This window comes from Carya illinoinensis, chromosome 1, assembly GCF_018687715.1.
Source record: "Carya illinoinensis cultivar Pawnee chromosome 1, C.illinoinensisPawnee_v1, whole genome shotgun sequence".
Taxonomy (NCBI): domain Eukaryota; kingdom Viridiplantae; phylum Streptophyta; class Magnoliopsida; order Fagales; family Juglandaceae; genus Carya; species Carya illinoinensis.
Window position 1 is genome coordinate 36,514,356 of NC_056752.1, and position 9,806 is coordinate 36,524,161.

Consider the following 9,806-nt stretch of genomic DNA (forward strand, 5'->3'; position numbering starts at 1 on the left):
GTCTGTGACATCGTTGGTAATAGCCTGGAGGTGTTTTTCACAAGAACACCGACGAGATTTCAACGACATCTATCATATTAGTGCACTGGATTCATAATCTTTGCGTTGGGAATTTGATGATTGCAATATTGTGTTATATATGGAGCTGAAGTTCAAAACAACATTGTAGTTTTTCATTTTGAACGACGAAAGGAATAAATTTAAGGAGTCTTTTTTATTGGTTTGAACTTTGGTACTTATGCAGACAATGCTGAAATAAATTAGCTGGAAGTGTATTGGAAATTAGTCTTCTAGCTAGCACTTATCAAAATTTGGGGCTATTGATTTTGAAGAATGAAATGAAAAGCTAAGGATCAGTATTTGTTATTGTGTGAATTTTAATTCTACAAATTATGCTAAAAGAAATTACTCTTTAATGAAGACTGGGACATGCACTTCTAATATGACAAGGTGCAAAGTTATTTATTTTTTATTCTCAAAAGAAAAAATCACCACGCATATTATAGGCAATAGAGATGAGAACCAACTCCACTCAACGCGATTTTTGGGCAAAATCAAAACCCAACCGATATCTTGAAAATATGTAAATCCTAACCGAAATTAGCTAGTAAAGGAGGAGATAATCATCTATGTCGGTTTTGACGTAAATCCGGTTGGTTCGATAGTGTCTTTGGTTGCAGCAACCACGTCGCGATGAGAGAGAGAGAGAGAGAGAGAGGGTGGCAGATGATGCGAGGAATTGAGGAAGTCGAATGAGAGAAGAAGAGGGAGGGGGTGTTTAAACCCTAGGTCAAAACGACTCCGTTTGGCTATTTTATTTATATTTTTTTTTAAACTAACAATTCAAAATGACATCATTTTTGTTGTTTAGCGTCATTTTATATGTATAATTTTAAAAACTTAATTATATAATCGGTCGGTTCAGCGGTTCAGTCCAATCTCAAATAGGGATCGAACTGGCCGACGATGATTTTGACATAATTCTACCGCCAGCTGGCCAGTTCTATGCTCTAGCGACCGATCTGAGGTAGTTACAATCGATTTGGCCAATTTTTGTACATCCCTAATAGGTAGAAATCGATCGATAACTGAAATAACTGCGATGGTTTACAAATAAACAGTAGCATATAATGATTTAGCTAGGCCATCAAAACCCTACTTGGGTCATGTGAGAAGCCTATGACCCATATGTCTATATGTTTTTCCACTTCTCTTTCTGTTTCAAAACATAAAAAACACAATGGAAAGATCGCATTAAGTCTTAATAAAAATATCTTACAACAACGTAGAATATCCTTGCTTTGAAAAGTAAGCAAAATAACTCTTAAACTCTACCAAATTAATTTCACAAACTCTGATATAAATCATATCTAAAATTTCTATTTAGATTTTCCTATTTACTTTCCTAGAACTCAATGAAAAACACGTTCCAGATTTTTAGAATAGTAGAAATTCCACCCACTCAATAAAAACCCCATTTCAAAAACCATAATTATGTGTGTTTATGTATGTATATGTATATATTAGGTGTTATTTTTATTTATTTATAATTCTAAAAAATAAATATTATAGATGTAATTGATCCATTTTATATCCATTCAATATTGTATAACAAGTCATTTTATCAAGATTAAAAAATTGGCCACATTAAAATTTATAATTTGAATAAAATAAAAAATTATCATCACGTTTCTTGTTGATCAAGTGTTTTTTGTGAAGAAAAAAATTGATTGAAGAGACATAAGCTACGTTAATTGTTAATTTGGATGCTGAGGTGATTTCAAATTATCTGTGAATGGTAGTAAAAAAATATTAAATAATAATAAAAAAATAGTGCATAATTTATAAATAATAATGAACTGTTTTTGAATAATTGTGATTTGACACATCCTTATGGGAGGATACAAGACTAAAATTTTTAAGTGATTTGACAGAAGCTGTGTCTAGGACTCTAGACGAGGATTTGAGAGAAAAAATCATTATAAACATGTATGAAATTTAAGAAATATAAGCTTCTGGTCATGACTATTTTTCTCTTTAGAGGAAAAGTAGGAAAATTATAACTTGGAGGAGAGAATGGGAAGTCGCCTATTATGAAGTCCACAAAATGAACTCGTAATAGGCCGATGCATCGGAAAGGAGGCGGGATTAATCTAGTTTATTTAGTGATAAAATATGTAGGTTATAACTTATTAGATCAGAAAATCTAGAAAACAAGTAAGCGTAATTCTGCCTAAACAATAAAGTGTACAAAATGGAAAGAAGGAAACCACTAGAGAAATTCACCCATTCATTCATCTTTCAAACACAGTTTGAAACAACTTCATGCATATTTTATTAATGGTGATGTATTAATATATATATATATATATATATATATATTTATCAATATGATCTTTTATGGATTGCCATTTACAAGTAAATAGACATCTTGACGTGGCATTTTTTGAGCCGAAGTCCAGTAGCCTATTCGTTGTTAGGAAGGGAGATGAAATGTACAAAGTACTTTTAAAAACCATACTGAAAAATGAAATTATGTATCTACATATTGTATTTATTGTTCTTGCTCAATAGTTCCGTAGTAGGCATTTTGGATGTTTTATAAAAGCTCTACTTTTGTGCTATCTTTCGGCACAAGCAGTGTGGCACCCTTGACCCCAACGTGTAATTTGGAGGGAGCCGCGATGCTAGAGTGCTGGCTGCTCAGGTTACATACCCCAAACGCATTGTGAAAGCAAGTGTGTGCTAGTATGTAATAAATAAGTGTGCAATTATAAATGCAGTGAAAAAATAAAAAAGGCAGTCCAAACTGTGAATAGTATGAGAAATTCTAATATAATCCAACAAAGAAGTTCTCAAAAAGATTATTATAGTCATCTAGCTGAAACAATAAAATAAGAAACCAATCAGCTACAACGGGGATAAACCCCAGGTTATCCTTAGGTGGGGGCAGTCCCTCATGCTCAAATCCGTCATCTGCATCAAGAATTAGGGTTTTGTTTCATGGAACCACAGGCTGGAACACCATAATGAGATTTTGCAATCTCAACAAATAAATCCACAGTTCAACCACCAAGAAATACAAACAATGGAAAATAGACAACTACACGCACATGATAAGCATAAAAGATATTCCAAAATTTATTTTTTCCTTTCCCTTGAAAAATAGACAACCCACTCACACTAAAATCTCATTTTATATGCAGAAAACAATCATTTTGTTATGGTATGCACCATGATCTCCTTTAGGGACTATTCACACACTTTGGCTCTCTTTGTCATGTCACGGGTAACAATCATGCATGTGATTATGTAACGAGCGAAAACTAACTCTGCGCTCGGCGCGTATGTTAACAGGCATCATCTAGCTTCCGCCAGCAGAGAGGCCACGAAGTCGGCACAAGAGTATTATCGTCTCGTTTGAGCCCGTTGTAGTCAAGTGACAACCTAGAGAACATCACTCAATTTTCCACACTCCCGAGTAACCATAGGAGTTTTACCGAGAAAATGCCCCATTTCAGCTTGGGGTCAAGATACGCACTGACCCATAAAACATGTTTTTAGACTTTTGACACCAAAAACATGGTTTTCAAAGTTTACAGCAAAAACACAGAACATAGCACAATTAATATGATTTAATGACATGTAATAAATACAATGCAAATATGACATGCACATATTGGATGACATGGCACAACATAGTTCGGCATACAACACAACATAGCACATAGTTCACAGTTTCACAATTTCACAACTACACCAGATTCCTAACACTTCACCTGGCCCTTGGCCAACAATACACCAACAACTATAGTTATTATCTCAGTGCTCCACAAGGCTCCCAGCCACTTTATCAATCACAACAAGATTGCAACAACAATTAGGTAATAACTTATTTTTCGTTAGTATTTTCAAGGGTCAATCCAATAATTTACTTACAACGCGGAAGGTAAATTTTGGATGATCGAGCTCGCTATCTAAGGTATCCCATGCATGTGTGCGTTTGTCACTGTGAGATGGAAAAACAGTCGGTTAAATCTAATGATGCCTAAAAGTTAATACGTAATAGAGTGGCACACAACTTACTATGGTAACACTAGGAGTGGCACGGCGGTAGCAATAGTGGTGCATGGTGGACAACAATAGATCTGAGCAAACAAGGGATTCCATGACTGGGGAAAAAGAATAGGTTGAAAAACCGATGTAGACAGAGGGTTGAGGAGGGGAAGCTCACGATGAATGGTGGTGGTAGGTGGCAGCGTTGAATCTTAAAAGAGAGAGATCAAGGCTTGGGTTGGGTGGATCTGAGAGGGGAAAGGCCGAGTGGGAACTGGAAGGGGCAGTGACTCACTCAAAAATGAGTAGCACAAATGCAATCCCAAGTGTAGGAGGATGTCGTGTAATAATTAGGAATAAAATTCCTAAATTGTCTTCTCGGAAAAAGTTATTTAAATTCAAACTCGGATAAAATAGTGAAAAGTTTTATAAACAAAAGTGGTGATATGTATAATGAATGAAAGAGTGCAACGGAAATAAATAAATAAAAGGCACTAGTCATATACTATATTCATATTTTTAAATTTTTGAGTGTCGAAATGGAATATAAAATACTAACAAATTGAAATTAATAATTAAGGACTCAACTACACTAAACAATTTTAATTAATCTAAAAATTAAATAATAAAACTGAATTTATTCAAGTCCTAATTAACCTTTAATCAATCTAAAATGTAATTGTAATGCATATTTAATGGAAGTTTAAAGAAACAAGAAAAATAACTAACATAAAAGAAAATAAATATTAAATAATATGCCCAAAATTTTAAGCCAAAAATATAAAAAATAAACCATACTTCAAATTAAAATTAAATAAGAAGTTGGAAATGAAAATAGCAAGCCAAATAGATGGAGATAGAGATTGAAAGCAGTGGAAGAGGCTGGACTATTACAGCAATTAGACCCCTCAAGGAGCTCTTCAATGGCACTGCAGTTCCTCAATGAAAAAAAAAAGAATCAATAATAATCCCAGGTAGCCTGCAGCATGTCTTCAACCCAGAGAAATATATGTATGCAGCGCTGAAATGCTCCATCATTAGAATTTTGTGCGGCGTGAATAATATTGAACAAAAAGAAATTGTGCGGCATGAAAAATGCCTCGAGGAGAATAATATGCGCGTGTGGCTGAAAATGCCCCAAGAGAATTAATGTTGTACAGGTCAAAAGTCCAATACCAATAAAATCCTTCTTTCAAGTTGCAGCGTTGAATTACTTGGACTAAACGAAAAGCCCTATATAAAATATGTGCTTGAATGAACTAGGCTGAGCGAAAAGAAAGTATTTCTTCCATACGTCGTGTAACTTTCAATAACTTTAGACATCTATTTTTTTGACCACTGCATATAAAGATGAATAAAATAAAATAAGAAGAATAAAATATATAAAAAAAAAATATGTTGGGCATATAAAAAAAAAAAATTACTCAATTAAATTACAAGTTTTAAAATTAAACATAAACCATACTATTAACCAATTTAAATCACAATTCAGATTTATTCATCTTAAATATTTTTTCTTCATCTAACCAATAATAGTGTAATAAAATAAATAAAATATATTGATTCCAAATACCTAAAATATGCAATATTTCAGTTTAACGAGGCAGCTTGGTCGAGCGACCTCTAGATAGCACCAGAGGGCAGTAGATCACAACGGCGCACAACGGAACCCTAGGCAAAATCTCCTAAGCCCCATGGGATGGAAAACATAGAGGGGGAAAAGAGAGATCCAGGGGTTGAGAAAGAGACTAAGAGGAAGAGAGATATGCTCGGTGATGGGTTTTCGATGGGTGGAAGCTAGCTTAGCTCGACGGCAGCATGACTTTCAGATGGTGAGATTTAGATGAAAGGTCTTGGTGGTTTAAGGTGAGGCAAACTACAGAGGTTTCATGCAGTGCCGCGAGTTACAGAATTCTAGCTTGGGCTGTGACGTTTGGCATGTAGCGGAGGCGAGTAGCTGCCATGGCCAAAGCTTCTCGTGTTGACAGAGGGGAGAGATAGGAGGCACAACGAAAGGAGTGGCGATGGCAAATGGGGAAGAAGGGCTGCTACTTGGTAGACAAACAATGACGGCAAGGTGGCAATACCAACGGCAATGGACATGGGTTAGAGAGAGAGAGAGAGAGAGAGAGGAAATTTTAGAGGAAGGGGAGGGGGTTGCGGTGCTGGGGGGAAAGAGGGGAGGAAAAAAGAATTTTAAGGTTTTTCACCCATGACTGAGACAGTGTCGTTTTGCAAAGGGGTTGGGTCTTGTTTTTCTTCAACTGGGCCTACTATTCACAGGATCATACCTTTTAATAAGGAAAAATCCACTTTCAAAACAGGCTTGGGCCTCACACGGGCTGGGCTTCACAAGTAGAATTTGATTTTGTGTTGGAATATAGGGCAGGCCGTACCAACCAGGTCGCGCACGCATTGAGTAGGAAGAAGTACTTAAATAACCATAATCTCATAGTTTCAATACGATATGTAACGAAGGTAGCAAAGATAAACGCGACAACCGGACTCCCACCATGCACGTTGGCCTTGGCCTTGAGGATAAGTCTATTAATTTATTGACAACCAACTTACCTCTCTAATAGTAACTCTATGACTCTTGATTACCAACCAACTTAGACATGCTCCTTTATTGCGTGTTCCCCGTTCTGCATGCATGACGTCGACGTGCTTTTAACCCTGGCCGTATCCGTAACATGACCGCCCAGCTTGCAGATGACATGGTTGACCTTTGTAGTCCTCTCTTGGTCTTGATCCTTTGTGATCTTCCTCTCATGTTTGCTTCTCTTTCTTTCGTGCGTAGTTGCCATCACATGGCCTGAATTAAGACCAACTGTAAATGCATCTTCTCAGCTTTTTGCAAGGATTTTAATGACCCACCCGACCATGGTAATTAAGGATGGCCCGGGGACTATTAAAGCTAGATTGTAAATTGAGCTTATTTATTACACGTATTTTTCATTATCTTTTTATTCTGCATTTTCTCATTATTTGGCGAGTGTCTCGACATGATTAAGCAGTTTCGTAAGTTTATAATGATGAATGTAAATGTAACACTCTTCTATTATTAATAAATTAAATATAGTGGAAATTAAAAAAAATATATTATAAGGAAAAGAATAAAAAATGAAACTGTAAAAATTATAGTTTCTTACTAGTCATCCTTCGTCACATAGAGATACATAAAAAAAGTCATCTCCTCCATTCTCTCTCTCTCTCTCTCAAATCTCATGGGTTTGTTTCCTTAAGAATAATTGATACTTTTAAGATAAATGGATATTTAGATCCTATTTTACATGATTGCATTATTGATAAAAAATACAATTATAGTTTTGTATTTTATTATATAGTAGAGTTGTTTATGGAAGAGTATGACAGAAATCTCTTCCTGATTCATGTGTAATAGAGGTTGAATATGTTGCATGCTTTGAGGCCAAAGTGTATAGTATATGACTGAGAAAATTTATCTTAAGATTTAGAATTGTCGACTTATAGCCAAGCCCCTAACAATATATGTCAAGAATTTTTCAGAGTATTTTTCTCCAAATGATGAGTATTTAATGAAAATTTAAAGACCTAAGCATTAAAAAGAAAATACAAAAACAAATAATGTTCATATCAATACTGCGTTAATATTATATTTTAAAGAACATGTTGAAAAGATGGGTCTTATGCGTATACACATGATATGATCTTGTGAAATAGATCATTTTTTATGTTGAGTATTTTGTTACTGGACAAATTGAGATATCTATTATGGTTGTTTTTGTTATCTTGGCTTCCACTTTATATGTGCATTGAATGATGTAGATGAATGATGACAAGATAACGTGTGAAATCAACATGAATCGAAACCCAAGGTATTACAGTATTCGCTTTAATTGTCCCAATTAAAATCATGTTAAATTAAGTTATTAGTGTTGTGATACATGTAAGGAAATTTGTTGGTTTTATAAAATAGAGGATCGTCATGACTCGTATTAGTAGTTAATTTGGAATTGATATTATAGAATTCATGTAATGTATTTTGACTTAGGAAAGTTTGTTGAAAATGAACTTTTGCAATACGATTAATTTCTTATAATAAACTCATAAACGAAAAATATTATATGAACTAAGTGAGAGAATGTAAGAGTTTTATTAAAATTCTATTTTCCACATACTCATGTCTTAATGAGTTTAGACTAACTCAAATTTTATCATTTAATTAATGAGTCGTAGTAAGACAAGAATATCTCTAAATTTAATCATAGCAAGATATAAATATCTTTAGATGTCATGATATTTATAAATATATAAATAGTATTAAAGATTTAAAAGTTTTCACCTATAATATTATTATATCTTTAGTCATAAGAGATATTTAAAAATCAAGTTGTTAGGATAATTTTTTTTTTTAAATTAAGTTAAAATTTTTTTATTAAAATATAATATAAAGAGATACAGTTTTTAATTATTATTATTTATTATCATAAATTATAAAAAATGGAGGATCCCACCGATGGTGGGCCACCATACACATAGGCCTCAGTCTTGAGGATAAGCGGCCTATTTATTGACAACCAATTTACCACTCTAATAGTGCTCTATGACTCTTGATTACCTACCAACTGACATGCTCCTTTATTGCGTGGTCCCCGTTCTTTTAACCCTGGCAGTATCCGTAACATGACCGCCCAGCTTGCAGGTGACATGGTTGACCTTTGTAGTCCTCTCTTGGTCATGATCCTTTGTCTTACTCTCCTATTTGCTTCTGTTTCTTTCGTGCTTAATTGCCATCACATGGCCTGAATTAAGACCAGCTGTAATTAATGCATCTTCTCAGCTTTTTGTAAGGATTGAATCGGGGGGCCAGTACGTTTGGGAAATCCACCCAACCATGGCAATTGCAATTAAGGATGGCCCGGGGACTATTAAAGTTTGAATAAAGCTAGCGATCCCGTTGGTTGGGAGCGGGAGCTCTCAGTTATTTTTTATTTATTTTTTTAATAATAAAGAAAATATTATTATAAATTTTTTATTTTTTAAAAAATATTAAAAAATAATATAATATTTTTTTAACTTAGTAGAAGCCCTAACGGTGACTCTAGAAGTGCCCATGGAGCTTATAAATTGAACTTATTTATTATTAGTATTTTTCATTATCTTTTTATTTAATATTTTCTCTTCATTTGGCGGGTGTCTCAACATGATTAAGCTGTTTCTTAAATTTACAATGATGAATCTAAATGTAACTGTCTTCTATTATTAATAAATTAAATATAGTGAAAATTAGAAGAAAAATTATTATAAGGAGAAGAATATGAAATGACACTGTAAAAATTGTAATTTCTTATTAGTCATCCTTCGTCACGTAGAGATACATAAAAAAAGTCATCTCGTCGATTCTCAGTCTCTCTCTTGTTCTCTCAAGTATCCTCGGATGGGTTTGTATAAATTAATGATGCTACTTGATGGTATTTCATGATTGAGCTATTTCACTTAGTGCTAGACATGATCTTCCAATTAAGGGTTTGATCCAAACTTCCAGTCGAATGTAATTGAACCAAACCATAGCGTATGAACACTTGATCTAGTCTTCCAAACTGTCTGGATGCTTCCAACCATAACGTATGATCTATTGTTATTGGAAAATCAATTTTCATTCTTCATTCTTTATATTTTGTTCGAGATGAGTGAGAGTTGTGACCAACGATATGATGATGCCACTCGTGAGAGAACCTTAAGGAAGAAAGTGAGAGTAAGCATATATA

General features: G+C 34.1%; 2 long non-coding RNA genes across 2 annotated transcripts; both read right to left on the reverse strand.

The window, feature by feature from the left end:
- Positions 1-2,807: 2,807 nt before the first annotated feature.
- LOC122316478 lies at positions 2,808-4,648 on the reverse strand. The gene is made up of 2 exons (XR_006244261.1): positions 3,940-4,648; positions 2,808-2,976 (listed from the first exon to the last, which is right to left on the reverse strand). It is a non-coding gene; the product is annotated as an uncharacterized LOC122316478 (long non-coding RNA).
- A 189-nt stretch (positions 4,649-4,837) lies between these two features.
- Positions 4,838-6,617, reverse strand: LOC122302509. The gene is made up of 2 exons (XR_006240476.1): positions 5,630-6,617; positions 4,838-5,394 (listed from the first exon to the last, which is right to left on the reverse strand). It is a non-coding gene; the product is annotated as an uncharacterized LOC122302509 (long non-coding RNA).
- Between the last annotated feature and the right edge of the window lie 3,189 nt (positions 6,618-9,806).